The sequence below is a fragment of the Protopterus annectens genome, chromosome 3.part1, assembly GCF_019279795.1.
Source record: "Protopterus annectens isolate FY-2018-M chromosome 3.part1, PAN1.0, whole genome shotgun sequence".
Taxonomy (NCBI): domain Eukaryota; kingdom Metazoa; phylum Chordata; order Ceratodontiformes; family Protopteridae; genus Protopterus; species Protopterus annectens.
This window is the reverse complement of record NC_056732.1, coordinates 727,254,601-727,276,245: the sequence shown is the minus strand read 5'-3', so window position 1 is coordinate 727,276,245 and position 21,645 is coordinate 727,254,601. Positions and strand designations below refer to the sequence as shown.

Sequence of the window (21,645 nt, the reverse complement as noted above, 5' to 3'; positions counted from 1 at the left end):
GTCAAGATCAACTCCTTCTGCTGGTATGAGGGCATCTTTACTAATACAAGTCTTCAGTGCTTTCTCATGGCCAGATTTGGAGCATAAACACAGCATGCCCTTTAACTTAACAAATTCTGATGTGGAATACCAGTTGAGTTGCTTATTTGTGCTTTCATAAAATTAATACAATCTGTTCCTTCCAGTTTCTCTGGTACAGCAGATAATCTCAAGTTTTCTCTGTCTGCTCTGTCCTCCAACTCTACCATTTTTGAACCACTTCTTGAGTAGAGTCACACTCAGACAACCTTTTGTTTCCTTCAAATGTTTTCCTTTGATTTTTGCAGTTTTATCAGTTCATTTGAATAGCTGTTTAAAGCTTCCTTCATCTGTTCCAGCTTTTTGTTATTTGAGTTGCTATACTCCTTCAGTGTTTCATTTATTTTAATCAGCTCTGAGCACACTTGATCTATTTTTCCTCTATTTTACTGGACATCATCACTTGTACTACAGCTGAAGCTTGAACTGCTTTTTGCTGAACAGCTGCAAATTTTCTTCCCAGTTAGTGTTTTCTTTTTACTGTTCCTATTTGATTTTCTTTCAGGCACTCTGAGTTTCTTTTTTGCTGGCATCTAAGCAGTATACTTATTGCCCAGTAACCAAATTTTGATAAAACTGTCAGAATTACCAGACCTTTTTTCTCAGTTTCTTGCTTCACAATGGAAGAGATGAAGTTAAGCTGTTGATCAGTGTGCAGCCATATTGGAATTCACAAATACTTATTTTATAATTCCAGATCAGGACCCTGCAGTGATTTCCCTGTCAAACTCTTTTGCACCTAAACATTTAGAAGATATTAATCCCTTTCTCTGAAAAGAATGGGAAAACTTTTGACAGATTTGGGAAAAGAGTGCATTCTTCTGTCACTCTGATTTTCAGGTTTCTTAGTTATCAAGTTCCACACGTTAATGTTTTTGACTGTTTCTTTTGAGAATATGAGGAGCATAACTGCCACCTTTCCTTTATTTGAGGTTGAATCTTTTCTTCTGTTTCAAAGGTGGCAAAACATTCTTTGACGTGTGCTTATGACTTATATGATGCCTATTCTACAGCAGCAGACATTCAGTCTGTTATGAGAAGATTTACATGGTTATGTTCTTAAAATGTGGTGAAGATTTAAAGGTGAAACTTTTAATTCTCTCCTTGATGAACTTGTGTTTGGATCATCTGCTTCTGAGGTCCTAAAATTTGATAAAGAGGAAGACCAGTTCAAGGCACAACTCAGAATTTTCTGTATTGTTTCTCCAAGTTTCATAGGTTCATAGGTTCATAGGTTGATACTAGGCTATCTGCCCTAGGGCACATATAAGCCTAGCCAGAGTGTGTTTGGCTTTCTCCACCCTTTTAGATTAGTTGACTATACCTCTGTATAGTAAGTCACAGAAGGTAGCCATATTAAGGTTAATTTACTGTACCTCTGTCTAGCAAGGACACAGAGGAGATCCCAGGGGTAAACTTATGATCTCCCATCCACTCGTCAAGATTTCTCTTGAATAGAGTCAGTGAGGGGCTCTGCCTAACATGGATTGGGATTTTGTTCCAGAGTGAGGGAAGCCTCTGGGATATGAATCTGTCCCTCCAGCATGTCCTATTTATTTCTGTGCTGAGGTTCAAGTCCCTGGAGCGTGTAGCTCTAAGGGATTTGGATTTCTTGAGGTGGAGCATGTCCATTAATTCTGGGTTGGACATGGCTTTATACGTCAGACACAGATTGCCTCTGAGTAGGCAGTACGCAACTGAGTAGAGCTGGAGTTTCTTTAGCTGAAGTGCATAGGGCATCTGTTTGAGTTTCTTGATCCTCTTGGTGAGGTACTTTTGGGGTCTTTCCAGTTGCTGCAGGTATCGGGTAAGGTACATCCCAAATGGGGAATTGTATTCAATTATGGGCCTGATAAGTGATGAGTAGAGGGGCACAATGACCTCTCTTGATCTAGATGTGAACCCTTTCATGATAAGGTGGACTATATAGAAGGTCTTTCTAACTACTTTGGCAACGTGATTGTCAAAGGAGCGATTACTATCTACTTGGGTACCCAAGTCCCAATTACTTCTTCCGTACTTAATGGATTACCACCTATGTGGTAATTTGTGGGCACTTTGTTTTTCCCAAAGGGGATGACAATGCACTTTTTGGCATTTAGCTTTAGGCCATGGCTCTGGCACCAATTATCCATCTCTGTGAAACCCTTTTGGAGGATACTCATGTCAGCCGGAGAGTCAATTATTGTGCCCAGTTTGAAGTCGTCTACGAACTTTGTCAGCCATAGTCCACCCATGTTAGCCTGTACCTTGGAGAAATATATACCAAACAAGAGGGGTCCCAGGACTGAGCCTTGTGGGATGCCACTTGTAACTGGTTTAGAGTCTGACATGGCACCTGCAATTCTGACCATGTGGGTTCTATCCCTGAGCCAGTTTGCAACCCATCTTGTGACATAGGGGTTGATATTTAAGCTGGTGAGCTTATTTATGATGCCCAAGTGGGGTATTGTGTTGAAGGCTTTTGCGAGGTCCAGGTAGGCAGTGTGGACTACCTTCCCTTCATCTATGGCTTTGGTAACAGTTTAAAAGAAGTCGACCAGGTTCAAGAGGCAAGATCTGCCCTTAACAAAGCCGAATTGGGTAGGATCCAGTGTCTGGAGGCTCCCAATGTCCTTGTTTATGATTTCCATGATGATACGCTCCATAGCCTTGCAGACCAGGCTGATCAGGCTTATAGGGTTATAGTTTCTGGGGTCTGTTGTGGCACCACCTTTGTGGCGTGGGACCACTGTTGCTGTACGCCATTCCTTGGGTACATATCCTGTAGTAAGGCTGAGATTGAACAGTGTCTTTAAGTGAGGGTTTAGTTCTTCTTGGAGCTCATGTAAGACGTGGCCCAGGACACTGTCTGGTCCCATTGATGCTGTGTTTTTTGCTTTGGAGAGCGCAGCTCTCACCTGTGCATCTGTGATCACAGGGAGGCTACATTCTGTTGGGATAGACATTTGCTCTTTTGGAGGGGAAGGGGGGGGGGAGTTTGCACTGAACCTTTCTGCCAGGATGTTGTCAATGTCTGTGGGTTCAGTGTATTTTTTGTCATTGTGCACTAACTTAGAGCATATCTGGGAGTTGCCTCTCAGGTTCCTGACATAACTAAAGAAGGCCTTGTGATTATCCTTAGTGTATTGTGCAATTTTTCTTTCAAAGCTTGTCTTAGATGATTTTATGAGTGATCATAGTTTCTTGCTAGTACTGATCAGAGACGCCTTCCCTTTTGGGATTTTGCTCTATCATGTAGTAGCTTCCTCCTTCTGTTATATAGTTTATTTATGGCTGGGGTCCACCAGACAGGTCTCCTGCCTTTGGAGGAGTGAGTCTTGGTTTTATTTGGGATAGCATGTTCCATGCATTCCTGTAGGTGTCCATAGAATGCTTTTGTAAAGGATTCTGCATTTTGGGCCGTAGTTTTCACTGGCCCGGGGCCTTTGAAAGATTTCACCTCGGTTTTGAGAAGTGTGAAGTTTGCTTTTGAGACGTTCTTCACCGTGGTTTCCTTGGCTGGGGGTGGGGATGGAATACGGATGTCCAGTGAGATTCATTTATGGTCTGATCTTACCAATGAGGGGTATACCTCTGGTGTGGAACATAGAGACCCCATGTTGGTGATGACCAGGTCCAATATGTTTTCCCCTCTTGTGGGAGTGGTGACCAGTTGTTCCATAGCATTTGAGTTTATAAATTCTAGGAACCATTGGGTGAGGGTGTTTGGGCTTGAGTAGTTTTCCCAATCAATGTTTGGGTAGTGGAAGTCACCCAATATAATAGTGTTTGGAGAGACCTTCATATTTTCCAGTGTTCTCAGGAAAGCCGAGTGGGGTTTCTGTGTTTGGGAGGGTGGTCTGTAGCAGGCTACAAACTGAAAGGCAGTTTTGCCCACTGTTAGTTGCACATGGATGGTCTCCGATGCTTTGTGCAGTGCCACTAACCTGGAGGTGTGGGTATCTTTGATGTATATGAATACTCCCCCCTCCTTTTGTGGTTCGGTCCGAGTTTTGTGGCCGAAAAGCATGGTATGAAGTATAACCTGGTAGTGCTGGGTTGCTTTTGGGAGCCTTGAACCAGGTTTCTGTTACTGCACAGATATCGATATTCTCCATACTGAGGAGAGTCTCGAGTGCATGCATCTTGAGGTTTAGACTTCTGGCGTTGAGCAGCATTACCCTTAGTTTTTTCTTTGTGTTGTCTATGGAGGTGGGTTTGTCTTTTGAGCCTTGCCTATAAAAGGCACTGTGGGGGAGGCAAGAGCCTTTGCCAATATTCGAAAACTTAGGGGTGACAGGTGCAAACCGACCCTCGCGAAGCAATGTGGTTTGTTGAGCATGTCATCCCAGGCTGACAGACACTGGATCCCCTTTGAATTACACCAATACTTTAGCCAATTGTTAAAATTTATCATTTTGTCTTTATACTGTGGCATAATTCTTGGTGAGGGCAAGATGCTACTCAAGGTCAGGGTCATACCGGCCTGGACTACATGATCAGAGAGCTCCTCTATGTCTCTTTTCATGTAGTCCAGATAGGTACATCTCAGGTTTGTTGAAAGTTTCATGCATAATTCAGGATCCTTTACTAAAAAGCAAAACAAGCAGTCTCAACAAATGTCAAGCAAACAAATATTTAAAAAAAAACAATGGCAAGGAGGCTCAAAAAAGATTGGGGGGGGGGGGGCTTACAGAAACAATGACAGTCCAACCAGTTGGAATGACTATCTTCAAAATGTAACTCCCCTCCCACCCTGGCAGCTTGCTAATTCTTCCCCAATATCTGGTTCGCCATTTCCCTATTTGGCAAAAGATAATCTCGGACAAATGGTTTCTGAGTGTTATTCATCAGGAGTACAGATGACAGTGGGAGTCCTTAACCCCTTTTCAGGGAATTCCAACTCATCTACCAGCTCAAACTTATTTCTCCTTGATATTCAGAATCTGCTGGTTCAAGGGGTTATATAATTTGTTACTGTCTCTCTCTCTCTCTCTCTCTCTCTCCCTCTCTGTTTTGCAGGAAAAGGCTTCTATTCAGGGATGTTTCTGGTATCAAATAAAGAAGCTTCTTGGAGACCAATCCTGAATCTTTCCTTTCTCAACCAGTTTGAGAAGGTTCCAAAGTTTAAAATGTTATCTCTTCACAACCCATTATCTCTTACTCTTCCTTTCAGTGTTTTTGGTTAAGCCCAGAGTTAAAGGATTGTTATCATAGCATTTTAATAGACAGAGATTTTAAGTGTTTCTTAAGATTTTCTGTGTCTGGATTATACTTTCAGTTCTCTGCATTACTGTTTGGGCTATTAATTTCTCCAAGGGTGTTTAAAAAGTGTCTAGCTCCATTGATAGCCTATTGCAGACTGCAAGATATTCAAATTTTTCTTATTTTGATGACTTGCTTATCATTTTTGAAGTGTCAAGAATCTTTCATTTGGGTATGAGATCTTCTTTGCAGACTGGGTTTTATCAGAGTATTTCAGCTTTTCCCGGTTAGGGGTCGCCACAGCGGAATTCGGTCCGCTAATGATTGGCAGTGGATTTTTACAGTGCCGACTTGCCAGCCTGATGCCCAACCTTCAAAGAAAGCACACCCATTCACGCATGCACCCATCCCACTGATTAGTATTTCTAGGGAGTCTTCTAGATACTTCAGTTCAAAGAATTTTTCATCCACAGGAAAATTAGATACAGATTTATTCCTCAGTTTCTGGTAAGCAAAGAAAGAACAGCAAACCTTGAGTCCTGGAATTCCTCAGAAAGCCTTTAATAATCAAAAACAAGACCAAACAAATGAACAGGACAATATGCTCCACGAAATAAAATACTAAGCGCTTTCACCCGCTCACAGGGGGCATCATCAGAGTAAAATCTTCTTCTTCTTCTTCTTCTTTTCTTTTTTTTTTTTTGGTCGCCACAGCGCTGTCACCTTGTCCGCACATTGAATGGCAGTGTGTTTTTTAGTGTGTGAGTTGCCAGCCAGCCAGCCCTTCCACAACACACAACGCACCACCACACGCACACCTACCAATAGAATGTCCACCATCCACCTGTCTTGTCTTTGGGGGGAGGGAGGGAGGAAACGGAGGACCGGAGGAAACCCACAGGACCACAGGAGGACACTCAGAGAAGGCACACAAGGCACCCGAGGAGAGATCGAACCGAGAAACCTCTTGCTGGCGGTAACCACTGCAACCACCACCACACCGTAACCACCGCATCATCAGAGTAAAATATACGTTACAAAGTCATCCCTTTATATAGTGCATTCAAAATAAATTGACTAGCAATTAATCAATGAACTTAATCAGACTTACAATGCAAATGTTCCTAGTCTTAAAGGTAAAATACAGTTAAAATGTAAAATGAAATGAAATATTGTTTTGAACAAAACCTGTATATTTGAATAATTTTTAAAAAATCCAATTACATATTCAAATACAATGTTTAAAAATACTCACATAAAATATAAAATTAAAATAGTTTAAATATTTAAATATTTAAATGTGAGATATAATGTCAAATATTGTAGGTAAGACCTAAAAATGTAGTGTGTTGAATAAAATGAATATGAATAATAAAATAATAAAATATGTTGAATACACTTTAATCTACAATATAAAATATAAAATGTATATAAATGTAAATATAAAAATAACAATTTGTAGTATAAATATGTTTATGAAAATGAATATATATAAGTAAACACATGTAATAAATAATGTAGTTGTATTTTTAATATAAATAAATATAAACTATGTGTAATAGATATAAATTAACATTGATCTAAAATAGTATGATGAAATGTGTTTCTAAAAACATGGATTTAGGTAATAGGTATGAGTATTAGTCTAAAATTACATAAATAAACCCTTCAAGTAAAAAAATTGTGAAAATATAAAACTTGATTCATATAAATTGTGATCTTAATTTTAAAATGCTAGACATGGCCACATGTTCGTTAAGACCAGGCCATTTACAGGCATTAAGCCTGAGTTGCCATAAACATTCTTTGGCTTCTAACAGTGTTCTATCATCTCCACCTTTGTGTATATTGAGTGGTATCTTGTCAATGACAAAAAACAGAAATCTTTTAAAATTACCACAAGTTGTAGTATGCTTGAATAACATATTTGTAGATATATGCCTTTTGATGTCACTAAGATGTTCTGTGACACGTGTTTTTAATTTTCTAATGGTTTTCCCTATGTAAAAGGCTTCACATGCTGTGCATTTTGTGGCATAAACAACCATACTGGAATTGCAGTTACAATGACCAGGACATTTCAAAGTTTTCCCATAATTGTGTATAGAAATGTATGGACCATCATAAATAAATCTACACACATGGCATGAGCCACATTTGCTCATCTTAGAATGTCTCAACTGTTCACTGTTAGAATTGTTCTCAAATAAATTTTTCAAATTTTTGCCTTTACTATATGTAAATTTAGGTACCGCTCCTAAAATCCCACAAAGTTCCTCATTTGTGTCTACAGTACTAGTCCATAGTTCTTGGACACAATCAACAATCTCTTGTGTTCTGTTGTTAAAAGGAATTATAAATCTATTGTTACTGAAAGTAGGAACATGTGGAATAATTCCTTCTAATATTTCATAATTAATAATAGGTTTGTATTTAGTCAACCTCATAACTGTCACCTCTTTACTAATATTAAAAACTAAATCATGAGGATATCCTCTATCTAAAAACATATTGATAAGTAAATCCAGTTCATATTTAAACACTTGATTATCACTAATTAATCTGGACAGTCTCACCATCTGGCCTTTGACCAAATTCTTTTTTTGGTGAAATGGATGACAACTGTCGTAGTGTAAGAACGAATTCGAATATGTTTTCTTCCTAAATATAGTTGATTCAATTTTGTTGTTCACAACTGTAAGTTTAATGTCCAAGAATTCCACATTGTTGTCACAAATGTGACTAGTAAATTTTAAAAAATTGGTAGATTTTCCTAAAAAAATGATAAAATCATTAAAATCCTCCTTAGTTCCCCCCCAAAAAATTAAAATATCGTCCAAATAACGCAAATACAATAAAATCTTGTTCCAAAATCTACTAGTAAAAACACAGTCAGATTCCCATTGTGATAAAACTAAGTTGGCATAAATGGGGGCACATCTTGCCCCCATAGCAACACCTTTTTTCTGTATATAGTAATTGTTGTTAAAGTACACAAAATTATTTTCTAAAACCAGTTCAAGCATACTGGTAAGTAAACTGTTGTCAGAAGAATTAGTTCTATTGTATTTATTAAGACAATCTTCAAACATCTCCATCCCTATGTCATGTGGGATAACGGAGAAAAGATTGACAACATCTATTGTGGCCATAAAGAATTTGGACTTAAAATCTAAATTTTTTGAAAATTCTCTGACCGATTCTAAGCAGTGCCAAGAGTCTCTCAAAATATGTGGTATACTTTTCAAAATATCTTTACATTTGAAATCTATATAAGCTGCTAATGCTTCAGTTTTTGAGCCTTTAGCAGATACAATGGGTCTAAAAGGGGGGTGGTGTATGTCTTTGTGAATTTTTGGGATCCCAAAAATTGAAGGTGTAATAGGGAATTCCACTGATATGTATTTGAATGTATCATGGTCAATTCTAGCATCAATCAAATAATCATAAATCAACCAATCAATTGTAGTATATGCTTTGTTAACTTCATACCTGGTGACTTTTTTGTAAGTATCATTGTCATCAAGTAAGTTAGTCATCTTTTCATAGTAATCAATATTCAACATAATGACCACACCACCCCCTTTATCCGGTTTCTAGTTAGTTCTTTTAGACAAAACTGTTCTGCTGAGGTCAAATTGTGTTTGCTGACTGTTCTCTTATTTAAAATTCTTCTAAAACGATTTTCACAAAGCTTTTCAAAAATCTGAATTATATAATGTTGTGGGGGAATAAAAGTACTGTGGCGTTTGGGAGTAAAAAATGTACTGTCAATATTAATAGTATTTGTCTGGTGAAAAAATATTTTTAAATTCAATAATCTAGTATATAATTTAAAATTAATCAACACACTACCTATATCCAATTGGAATGAAGGTACAAAGTTAAAACCTTTACTAAACAATTCTAAATAAGTCTTACCAAAATTGTGTTTAGTGTAATTGTACAAACTAAAACCTGAATAAGTTGAGACTGAAACAGTACCTAAATCTTGATTGTTAACAATATCATTTACACAATCTTGGTTGGCAGTCACTAAATGAAAATCTTCTATCTGTGCCAGGGGTTCATTCTCTGCTCTCCTTTGTTGTAATGATTGTATGGGGGGTATTTGTGACTCCCTTGTCTTTCCCTTATTCTTTCTGATCTCCTTAACACTGGTTGATCTAAAAAAACTGGTTCTGATTCATCATTGTTATTGTTATTAGTGTTATACCTGTGAGTTTGATCCAAACCCAACGTTGGATAGTGCTTGTCCTGACTGTAATGTCTTTTAGTTTCTTTGTAATATTTCATGTTCTTATATTCTTTAAAATGTATGTAAACTTTATTGTTCCTATAGTCATGGCTGTCTCTTTCTATTTTGTGGTTTTTAATATCAAGTCCCTTGTTCACATACCTATCCATGTCCTTAAATATATTATCTAATCTAAATTTATTGTGCTCAAATAAAAGGTCTGCTTTAATGTTTCTATCAAGTTGACATAACTTTTCATTTAACATGTTAAGTTTCTCACTGTTATTGCGTATAATTAATTTCAATAAATCAAGGCCAGCTCTATCAAAAAGGGATAACAAATCACTAAATATAGCAGTACCTTCCTCAAAACCATGAGGTAATTTAAAAATCCGTAAACCCTTAGGTACTTGTTTTAATTCAAGTGAGCGTTCTAAGAATGCATTATCCATCTGGAGGGATTTAAATGCTTTTAATGTCTTCTCAAACTCAGCCAACTGTGAATTGAGGGACCCCATGTCTCTAGAAAAAAACATATTGTTCTTCAATGAAAGGGGCAACAGAAATTGTTTCAAATCCAAACTGTGGGTGGGAGGGATGTCTGACATTGAATGTCCATTATGACTACCACCATGGCGTTCATCTCTATGATGAATTGTAGGATTAGTAGTTGGAACCACATTCCCTGACGTCGTCGCATTTCTAATAGGTGTTGTGGATCGTTGCCTAACAACGGTTCTATGTCTATGAGCACTTGTATTAGGTGTAGAGTGTAAAGTAAGTAGCTGCTCCTGCGTATCAGAGATCAGAATTTCTTCATCATTACCCTGATTGTTACATTGCTCATGGAGCGCCTGAATAAGTTTATTGGTAATGTCAAGATGCTCCTGTAATAAACGTTGCATAGTTGGAACAGGAAATGTGCAGAATTTGTTTAAAACAAATCAATGCAAGCTTGATGCCTGTCAACTAATACAATAAAATTGTGACGTAAAAAATAATGTTTAAACAAACGTTCACTGTCAAGTAATTTATATAACAGCGTGTTAAAGTCAGTATTGTAGCATCAGATGAAAATTTTCTTGATATCACCAGAAAATAAGTATCAAGTGAATTAAATCATAAGTTCATCATAGAGTGAAAAAATTCAGTACAGCGACAGGATGTCAGCTGTTAGATTAAAAATGAAACAGTGACTATTCCTGTTGATCTGTCGGTGATAAACCACTAAACCAGTTCAATGTAATAAACGTAACAGGTAGTTGTAAAACACAAATTTGCAGTCAGATGAATTGAATAACAACGTGTTACAATCAACTTTGTAACAAGAAATACAAAGGCTCTTTGTGTCACCAGATAAGGAGTATCAAGTAAATAAAATCGTAGGTTCGTCCCACTACGAAAAAAACAACACAGCGACTGGATATCAGCAGTAGAATTGAAATGAAACAATATATCTTCCTGCTGATCTGTCGATGATAACACAGTCAACCAGTACAATGTGTTAAAAACGTAACATAGTTGTTTCCAACAGTTCACTGTCTAGAAGTATATAAAACAGCGTGCTGTAATCAATTTTGTAAAAAAACCCGATAGTAAAAGTCTCTGTGTCGCAAGTAGCAATTTTCTATTGAAAATAAGTCAGAAATGAGCCACAGTGCAAAAAATAATAATAATAAAAATAATTTCCTCAGTTTCTACACACATTCAAGGACTTCATCAATGGAATTTCTCAGGATTTTAGGATTCAGGGCCACTATGATACTCATGATTCTTCTAGCCAGTGCCAATATGAGAAAGATTCAATGGTGCCTAAACTCTGTATGGTCCAAACTACAACCCCTTGACTTTTCAAATTCCAGTTTGGGAATTTGTAAAAAGGGAAGTGCTTTGGTAGAGAGACCAGCTTTATCTGAATCCAGGTCTTCCATTTTCCCTTACAGTTCCACTACAATCTGTAGCAACAGATGCCTCAGACTTTGCTTGGAGGGTTGTGTCTTTTGGGGATAAATGCTCAGGGTTTTTAAACAAAAATGATAGACCAAAACACATAAACATCAAAGAAATATTGGCAGTAATAAATGCACTCAACTCTTTCAATCATCTTTGGTCCCTAGGACATCCACAAGTGGTTACAGACAACACCACAGTGATGTAGTACATAAACAGGGGGTTTCCAAATCTTACCATCTGCACCTTGGTATCCTGTGATATAACATTTCAGCACAATCTCACTGTACAGACTTCTTACATTCAGTCAGAGCAAAACTGTGTGGCAGACATGCTGAGTAGGAGCACAACTCACAAAAGTGAAATGAGTCAGGGGGGGCTTCCATGATTTGATGCAGCTGTGCAGAGCACCTCATATAGATCTGTTTGTCTCCATTCATACCAATCAGTTGTTAAAATTCTGTTCCAGGACTTCCTGCAAGGAGGCCTGGAAAACAGATGCATTTTCATTTCCTTGGATGGGAATGTTCCTGTATGCCTTTCCACACTTTCCATTGATATCCACGGTCATTATGAAGATTCAGAAGAACTCTCTAAAGATCATTATGGCAACTCTCTTCTGGCCTAGGCAACAGTGGTTCTCTCTTCTTATGGAATCAACTAAGGGAAATTACCACAAGCTTCCTCATGGAGTGGATCTACTCACATAAGACAGGGGCTGTGTGATGATACACACAAGACAAGGGCTATGTGATGATACACACCAACTTGAAAGAAGATCAACTGATTGTCTGGATGATCAAATTCTAATACATTTTAGGCACTTGTTTTCTGAGGTTCATAGGTTCATAGGAGATTACTTTGCTAATGGCTTAAGGGTCCTTACATGCTTAGACAATATAACCCGATTTTACCCAATATATGTCCCATAGGGGTAAGAGGATGGCATGAATTTCTGCCTCTGCATTGAGTATCTTATATATCATCCCATTCCATAAAGAACATAGGCACTACCCCAGGTGTGAAATTGCTATACCTCATCCATTGATACAAATTGCATTTTTACATTTGAGGACATGCAGCAGGCATTTAAGAAGGCTAAAAAACCTGCTAGTATGAAATCATATAATAACAAATGGAAAACATTTCTAGTTGGTGCCACATTAAGAAATAAGACCTTATTAAGGCTACCATTTCACTGGTTCTGCAATATTCATTTGAGGTATTATCCTCTGGCCTTTCTTATTCCTCTGTCAAGGTTCATCTTTCAGCCATTTCAGCATGTCTGCCCATGGATCTCCCTGATTCAATGAACTCACATTCAAGATATTTTTGAAAGGGGTGATGCATGCCCATTTAATTGAAAAGCAGTTGGCTCCTCCTTGGGATCTTAACTTTGTTTTAGAAAAAAATACTTGTTCCCTTTGAACCAGCATGTTAGGATGATTTGAGCTTTATAACATGGAAAATAGTGTTGCTTATTGCTGTGATATCTGCAAGAAGCATGTCTGACCTGCAAGGCCTCATGGTGAATTTAACCTTATCTCATTTTCCACAAAGATAGGGTATCTTTGAGAATAAATCCTTCATTTATGCCTAAAATGTTATCCCAGTTTACTTTGAGACAAGCTATCCATCTTCCTGTATTCTTTCCAGAACATACAAATGAGGGAGAGATAATTCATCATACTCTGGATGTTCACAGACAGCTCAGATACCATCTTGACAGAACTAAGAATTAAACCTTCAAAAATTCTGATTGGTTATTCATTTCTAATGAAAGTATGAAAAAAAGTGCAAACGGTGTCAAAGCAGACAATTTTTAAATGGTGTTTCTAGCTATTTCACTTTTTAATTCCCATCATAACAAGTCAAGTCCAGGCAGGGTCAAGGCACATTCTACTAGGACCTTGGTTTCTTCAGTGTTTTTTTTCAAATGGGGTGAACTCTAGAAGCATTCTAAAGGCAAAAACTTGGTCCCTTCTAATACTTTCACAAAGCACTATATACTAGACTCCTTTTCCAAGTTTAAAGCAAGCTTTGCTAGGAATATACTCTGTGGGCTCCTGGGCTCTCATCCTTCCTTCGCCTAATCTCTCTGAGCTTTAACATTCTACCATACAGCTAAGGCTACTGCAGCAGTGATCTAATGATGAACAGTTGTCTAAGTAAGCTTACCATAAAAGTAGATGTTCAGATAGATCACTGCTACAGCCGCTCCCTCCATCCCTCCAATACCATATATTTTTGAGATTTGTTTGCCAGGGTGAGGACACTTGTTTTTATATAAGTAGTACTGACCCTTTTCAGGGCTTTAGCATCCCTTCTTTAGTTGACATGAAAACACTGAAGGACTTGGCACCCAGACCGTTAATTTTATTTCACTACCAGCTTGAGCTGTTGGTGGTCTGCTTGTGTGGAAGGTGCCCTTAAGCTTTCAGAAAACTGGTTTGCCATTATATCCTATGCAGGGTATAACCTGCATAGCTTAGGCTACTTCCGCAGTGATCTAGTTGAACATCTACTGTTATGTTAAGTTTACCTACATGACTGCACTTTATTTCCCAAGGCTCTTGACTTTTGATTACTGCTAACCATATCTGCATATTTTCTTAAACTTGGCATCCACCAAGCACATTTTGTCTTGTTCACTTGTAACTTTCTTTTTCCTGATATGTATCATTCTTCCTTTCCCTGAAAACCTTTCATGTGCCATTTGAATATCTCTCAGTTATCTTGTGCACAGTCTCCAAATGCTTCAGCATATACAGCATTAACAGAAGAGCAATTACCCTCACTATCTTTATGCTTCCCCACAAGGAGTTTAGTCTCTCTAAACTCATATCTAAAACACTCTGTGTCTTTTTCTTTAATCCTACTCAGTTGTTCTCCCTTATCTGTATTATTGTGTCATATATCCACACCCCAAAGTTATTTATCCCTAATGTATGACACTGGAAGCTCACTCCATCTTTTACACTTCTAATCACCACATATCTTTCTTCCCTGCAGCTGCCCATCAGCCCACTGTTTAACATTTCAATCCTAGTTATTTCCCTTTCGTTCTCTATCTTACTAATATTATGTATAGTCTACCTGTTGGCTTGCACTTCTCTATTGAAAAAAGTAGATTGATTTTTTTTCCCTATCTCTCCCTTCGAATACCTACTGGTCCCAACTCCATATGCCCCTCTTTAATTCTTTTTTTTTCTCCATATCAAAAAGCTTATTCTTTTCCAGTTCTAACACCACATTAAAATCTACCCTCTCAAACATGACTACATCACCCAGCTTTTTCTTTATTGCAGTTATCCCTAGGTACTCCCTTATGTCTTCCTTCTTGTCCTAATTAGGGAATATACCCTTTGTTCCTTGATGCACTTCCCAACTGTACATCTCCCATTCCTCTCCCATCATTGACATTCCCAACCCATTTATCCCTTATCAAAATTCCCCCTCACATAGCACATGCTACATCTAGCCACTTATACGCCTGCTTTTACATTTTCCTCACTTGCCTTGTTGTCTTTAACTTGATTTCCTAAACTGAAACCACATATATCCCATTCTACAATTAGCAATTACCCTTTTTGTTTTGAATGAGTTATTAATTCTCCCATGCTCCCTGCTGCATAAAAACCTTATCTCTTTCCACCTTACTCTGTGTGGCCTTCTTCTACCTTATTGGAGCTGAACTCCTTGGGTATTTTTGTTAGAAACAAGAGGTTATGCTCCTACTTGGCATTAGATGACCCTGGATACTGTCAACCCTGTCCACAGCTCTAATGACTGAAGCTGCACTCCCCTATGCCGCTCCACTGTTGACCATCCCAAGTTTAACTCCTTCCCTCCCATAGCTGCCTGCCCATTCTCAGCCCCTGCCACAGATCACCCTCATTACATAACATGTTTACCCATCTTCTCCCTACTGGACGATCAGTATAAGAAAAGTTCATCCCATCTCAGCTGCATCAGGATCAAGATAATCAATTACCCTGCAGCACTGTCTGGTTAAGTGAGTTGCTCAGAGTCACACAATAGACAAACAGAGGTTGAAGAAATGAAAGCCTGAGCTATAGAAAGCAGCTCTTTAACAGCTCACAGGCTTAATCCTGTATGCTAACTGCCAGCATCATAACCTTCCCAAACATCTACTGTCACAGAGTATCAGTTTGTATCTTTCCCAAAAATCTTTATCACTTACAGTTAATCCCCAGTACAAGACCATCACTCACCTGCACCAAGTCAACATATAACAACCATGCAACTTTGACCAATACAATTCCACCATCAGTTCTTTGATATAAAAACATTAACTAAAATAAAGATAACACCCCCTAGGAATCACAACATGGCTTATATCTGCAATTTTCTTGAATGACAACAAATGTAACATTGAAAAAGGTGGTGAGCCACACCTCTTCCTCCCTCCCCAGCAACTCACACAAAATAAAGCATTGACCTAAAAAATGTACCCTTAGATTGCACACCAGGCCCACTAAACAGTGAGAGCTCAGTGCAAAATCATAATGCTGCACTTCTAAATGGATCATGCTTCCTACGCAAATGTAGACACATGTAAACACTTACATTAGGCAAATTTAACAGCAGATTGCATAAATATCCTCAGATAACCAAACACACATTAACACCCTTCTGTTTTGTATAAATACACAATTATAACCCACTCCATTCTACAGTGGGAACTGTAGTAACTACATTGAGTTTGCAAGCCAAATTACAGGGATATTTGGACCAAAGTGATGTATGATCAAGGTCAAATAATATGGAAGTCAATGTAAAGAAATCTAAGATACTTTGCTTTGTTGTCAATAATTTATTCTTCCTGTATGCACTAAATGATGCTGTTCTTCGTGTAGAACTTATTATTGACAGATACTTGGAATATGAAGTAAATTTACATATAATTTTGATAAGAAAATGTTACTGCTATTAGAGATATAATGCACAGTATCTCCAGCAGGGATAATAGAGTCCTATTGCCAACAAGTACAAATACGATAATAAAGTCTTATTGCCAACAAGTACAAATATGACTCTGTCATTGTCCATGTTGGTGTGAATGACCTGAGACATACCTCCCTGGACTACATGAAAAGAGACATGGAGGAGCTCTCGGATCTTGTAGCGCAGGCAGGTATGACCCTAGCCCTGAGACGCATCCTGCTATCACCCAGAATGATACCACATTACAAGGATAAAATGACTGACTTCAACAATTGGCTAAGTTTCTGGTGTCATTCTAAGGGGATCCAGTATCTGTTTGCCTGGGATGACATGGCCGACAGGCCACGATGCTTTGCCAGAGATGGCCTGCACCTGTCACCCCTGGGATTCCGGATACTGGCAAAGGCTCTTGCCATCCCTATAGTGCCTTTTTTAGGTAAGTTTCAAATGCTAAATTCACCACCATAACAGGTACAAGCAAGCAAACTCTAAGGGTAATGCTACTCAATGCTAGAAGTCTAAACCTCAAAATGCACTCACTCAAGGCACTCCTTAAAATGGAGAATATTGACATCTGTGCAGTGACAGAGACCTGGTTCAAGGCTTCAGAGAGCATCCCTGCATTACCAAGATATAATTCATACCACACTTTTTGGGCACCTAACTTGGACCGAAACACTAAAGGGGGAGGCATGTCCATATTCATTAAGGATATCCACACCTCCAGGCTAGTTGCTCAACATAATGCATCCAAAATTATCCAAGTGCAACTAACACTGGGCAAGACTGCAATCCAGGTTGTAGCTTGTTACAGATCCCCCACCATGCCCCAAGATTCCCACTCTTCAGTTCTTAAAATACTGGAAAATATTACGGTACAACCCAATACCTTAATTATGGGTGATTTCAACTACCCTGCCATCAACTGGGAAAACTACTCATGTATCAACTCATTCGCTCAACGTTTTCTGGAATTCATAAATTCCAGTGCCTTGGATCAGCTTTTCCACACCCCCACCAGGGGCAGCAATATCTTGGACCTGGTCATTACCAATATGGGTAACCAGTGTTCCACGTCACCTCGCTGGTCAGATCCGACCAAAGCTAATCACCTTAGACATCCATATCCCACCCCCACCCCCATTAAAGAAACCACCATCAAAGGTTACTCCAAAGCCAACTTCATGCTTCTTAAGACAGAAATGGCAAACTTCACGACACTCATGAAGACAGAAAATAGAGGTACGACTGCTGAATCTTACACAAATGCACTGTATAAGCACATACACGAGTGCATGGATCATGCCACCCCAACAAAATGAAGACGCTATCCTCCAAAAAAAAAAAAAAAGGTAGCCAATCTGGTGGTCCCCCTGCCATAAACAAATTCTACAACAGAAGGAAGAAGCTTTCGCAAAAAAGAGTAAAATCCGAAGATTGGAGGAACTCTCTGGTCAACCTCAGCAATAAGCTGAGATCCCTCATAAAATCCTCCAAAGCCAGTTATGAAAATAAAATCACCACTGATTGCAAAGACAACCACAAAGCATTCTACAACTATGTCAAGAATCTCAGTGGCAACATTCAGATCTGCTCTGAGCAACAGCACAATGGCACTAAATATACAGACCCAACCGATATTGCCAACATCCTGGCAGATAGGTTCAGTGCTAACTTTACCCCCCTCTCACCCTCCAAAGGGCCCATCTTAATACTGGAAGAAACCAAAGCCCCTGTAATCATGGATGAACAAGCAAAGACCACACTCTCCAAAGCCAAGAACACAGCATCCATGGGACCAGACAACATCCCAGGCTGCGTACTGCATGAACTACAGAACAAACTGGCACCCCACCTAAGTACCATGTTCAGTCATAGCCTTACCTCAGGCTGTGTGCCTACTGAATGACACACAGTGATGGTTATCCCACTCCACAAAAGGGGTGCCACCATGGACCCCGGAAACTACTGCCCCCATTAGCCTAACGAGCCTGGTCTGCAAGGCCATGGAACATATCATCTTGGAGCTTATAAACAAAGACATAGATAACTTCTAGACCCTAGACACACTCAGTTTGGGTTTGTAAAAGGTAGATCATGTATACTAAACCTGACTGACTTCTTTGAAGCAGTCACTAGAGCCGTAGACAAGGGCAAGGTAGTACACACAGCCTATCTTGACCTCGCCAGGGTTTTCGATACCATCCCTCTCTCTGGAATTATAAATAAACTCACTAAACTGGGCATAAATCCCTATGTCACAAGATGGGTGGCCAACTGGCTCACTGACAGAACCCACACAGTAAAAGTAGCCGACTCCAAGTACGATTTCAGACCAGTGACGAGTGGAATTCCACAGGGTTTGGTCCTGGGTCCTCTCCTGTTCAGCATCTACTTCTCTGAAGTGCAGGCCAACACAGAAGGTCTTTGGCTAACAAAGTTCGCAGATGACTGCAAACTGAAAACTGGGAGTCATAATAGAATCACCTAATGATGTAGACATTCTACAAAAGGGCCTCACAGAGACAGATGCTTGGTGTCAAAGTCATGGCCTCAAGCTCAATGCCAAGAAGTGCATTGTCATCTCCTTTGGGAAAAACTTGGTACCCATGAACTACCACATAGACGGTAGCTCACTAAACACTGAGAGTGTGATAAGAGACCTCGGGACACAGGTGGACAGTAGTCTCTCCTTTGATAACCACATCACCACAGTAGTCAGGAAATCCTTCTACATGGCACAACTCATCACAAAAGGAGGTCATTGTTCCTCTCTTCTCATCCCTCGTCAGACCCATTATAGAGTACAATGCCCTGTTTGGCATGTATCTCACAAGACACCTATAACAATTGGAAAGGCCACAGAAATACCTCACTAAGAGGATTACTGGCCTCAAACAGATGCCATATGCAGACCATTTAAAAAAAACTCCAGCTCTACTCTGTCACATATTACCTACTCAGAGGCGATCTCTGCTTAACATACAAAGCTATGTCAAACCCAGAGCTGTTGGACATGCTACACTTAAAGAAATCCCAGTCTCTCTGAGCCACATGCTCCAGGGACCTAAACCTTGTCACCACAATAAACAGAACATGCTGGAGGGATAGAATCCTGTCCCAGAGACTTCCTATACTCTGGAACAAACTACCCATTCATGTCAAGCAAAGCTCCTCATTAGCCCTCTTTAAGAAAAATCTTGACGACTGGATGGGAAATAGAAAATTCACCCTAGGGATCACTCCTGGGGCACTGCTTGACAGGGGCACAGGAAAATAATTTTCTTGGGTGGCAAAAGTCAGGGAACCTTTTTGGCTAGGCTTATATAGGCCCCAGGGCCGATAGCCTAGTATCTACCTATGAACTTATGTGCATGGGAATTGTTCAACCTAGTATTGAATACTGTGTCGGAGAATAAAAACTATAATTATTCTCAGGCTAAAAGATTGGAGAGGATACCATGATTTTTTTTCAGAACAGGTTACAAAGATAAGACACAGAAGCTAGAAAAACAAATTTCAGAGTCTATGTCTGTTTACAGTAAGCAACAGATTGGAAAGAGGTGATTTATTCTGATGAACAACAATATTATAGTACAGACTCCTGGAGTTGAATTCAATAAACATACATTAAGTACAAGAAACAATGGTGAGTCTGAAACATTGGCCTAAGACTACAATGGAAATAAGAAGCGACATCTTCCATGTAAGGTCAGACGTACTCTGTTCTCTTTGCCTAAGAATTAGAAATGTGGATGACTTGCAGTCATTTAACATTAATTAGATGAATTGGTTTGGGATAGGGTATAGATGACAGACTCTTGGAAGGCCTCAAAAGAGGCTCTGATATTGATTCTATTCACATTGAACATTGAATACTCAAGTAGACCCTATTTAAATAACAAACATGCAACAACCTTTATTTCAAAAGCTGCACCCTTATAAAACAGGTAATATGTAATTAATCACAAGAAGGCATCTCACACACCTTAAGCCATAATCATCTATGCCAACTTTGCTATTAGTACCTACCTAAGTTTATAAATACCTGTGCCTTATATTTAAACATCAGTGACAGAGCAAACAGCCACTGACTGCTATAAACTTTTTTTAAAGAATCTTGTATTTTGCTTGTAAGTAGTGACTCATTTGAAAGACTATACTCCCCTTTTAATCAGTTGGATAAATCCATTAATTTGTGTTATATTTATCAAACACTGTAATAATTTGTACATGGCTCATTTACCATCAACAGATAAGGTACCATTGTTATTACCACACATCCCGATTTATCCACATGTAACTATATTTAACTAAATGTGCATTCATAGTTATTAATATTCTAGCAAGTTAACATCTTAGCTTTTGCTTAACACAATTGTTTCATGTGAAATCATATAATCTTAATTAGTAAGTGATATAACATTTCAATGAAATCTCTCAGGATACTGTCCTGCTAAAATAATTGTCTAAATTATAACACATACTAAGCTAATGACCCCCATGATAAACGACTGAACAGATTCATTAATATCACTGTAAAATATCATTTAGGCCACATTATATTAGCATAATGAAGTAATTTTCAACAGGCTAACTCACTCGACTCTCCCTGTATTCTATGATGAGCTCTCTGCATTTTGACCTACAGGGAAAATATCTTTCACAAACATCATCACACAATAATTAGATATCACGGGTAAATATTATAACAAGCTGTGAAGAGTACTTATAGTGACATAATGTTAACGCAGATCTAAACGTATGATTGAATTAAATTTATTAAATCTAGCAGAAATTCTGAATAGGCAGTGATTCTTTGACCTTCATAGACAAGATAGATAATCTCAATTAATATATAGAAAGGTATGTATACAGTTTTTGTGATGGTAAAACTTACCAATATTCAACAATCTGATATATTATAACCCTGTCATATTATGTTGTATATACCAAGTGTAGACAAAAATAGCATGTTTGTGTTAGAGTTTGTGCACATTTATATGCATATGCATATTCATACATGCAGAAATATGTTTAATTGTGTCTCTCAAGGACTATTTTAATCACTAAAACAGATTAGAAATAATTATATGCTGCTGGCATATTTCTTTTGCTGCTGAGTAGTTATTCTGATACTGTTGTCATTTAGAGAGTTCACCTCATATTTAAGATTAAGAACAAGATGGTTGACACACATCAATGAATCTCATTTAGACTGTACT

At 38.5% G+C, this 21,645-nt stretch overlaps 1 protein-coding gene across 2 annotated transcripts in view; it reads right to left on the bottom strand.

Moving 5' to 3' along the window:
- The window catches only part of RIPOR2 (RHO family interacting cell polarization regulator 2), a 3,249,967-nt gene that overhangs the window by 2,586,236 nt on the left and 642,086 nt on the right, over positions 1–21,645 (bottom strand). The gene's annotated exons all lie outside the window — the stretch shown is intronic.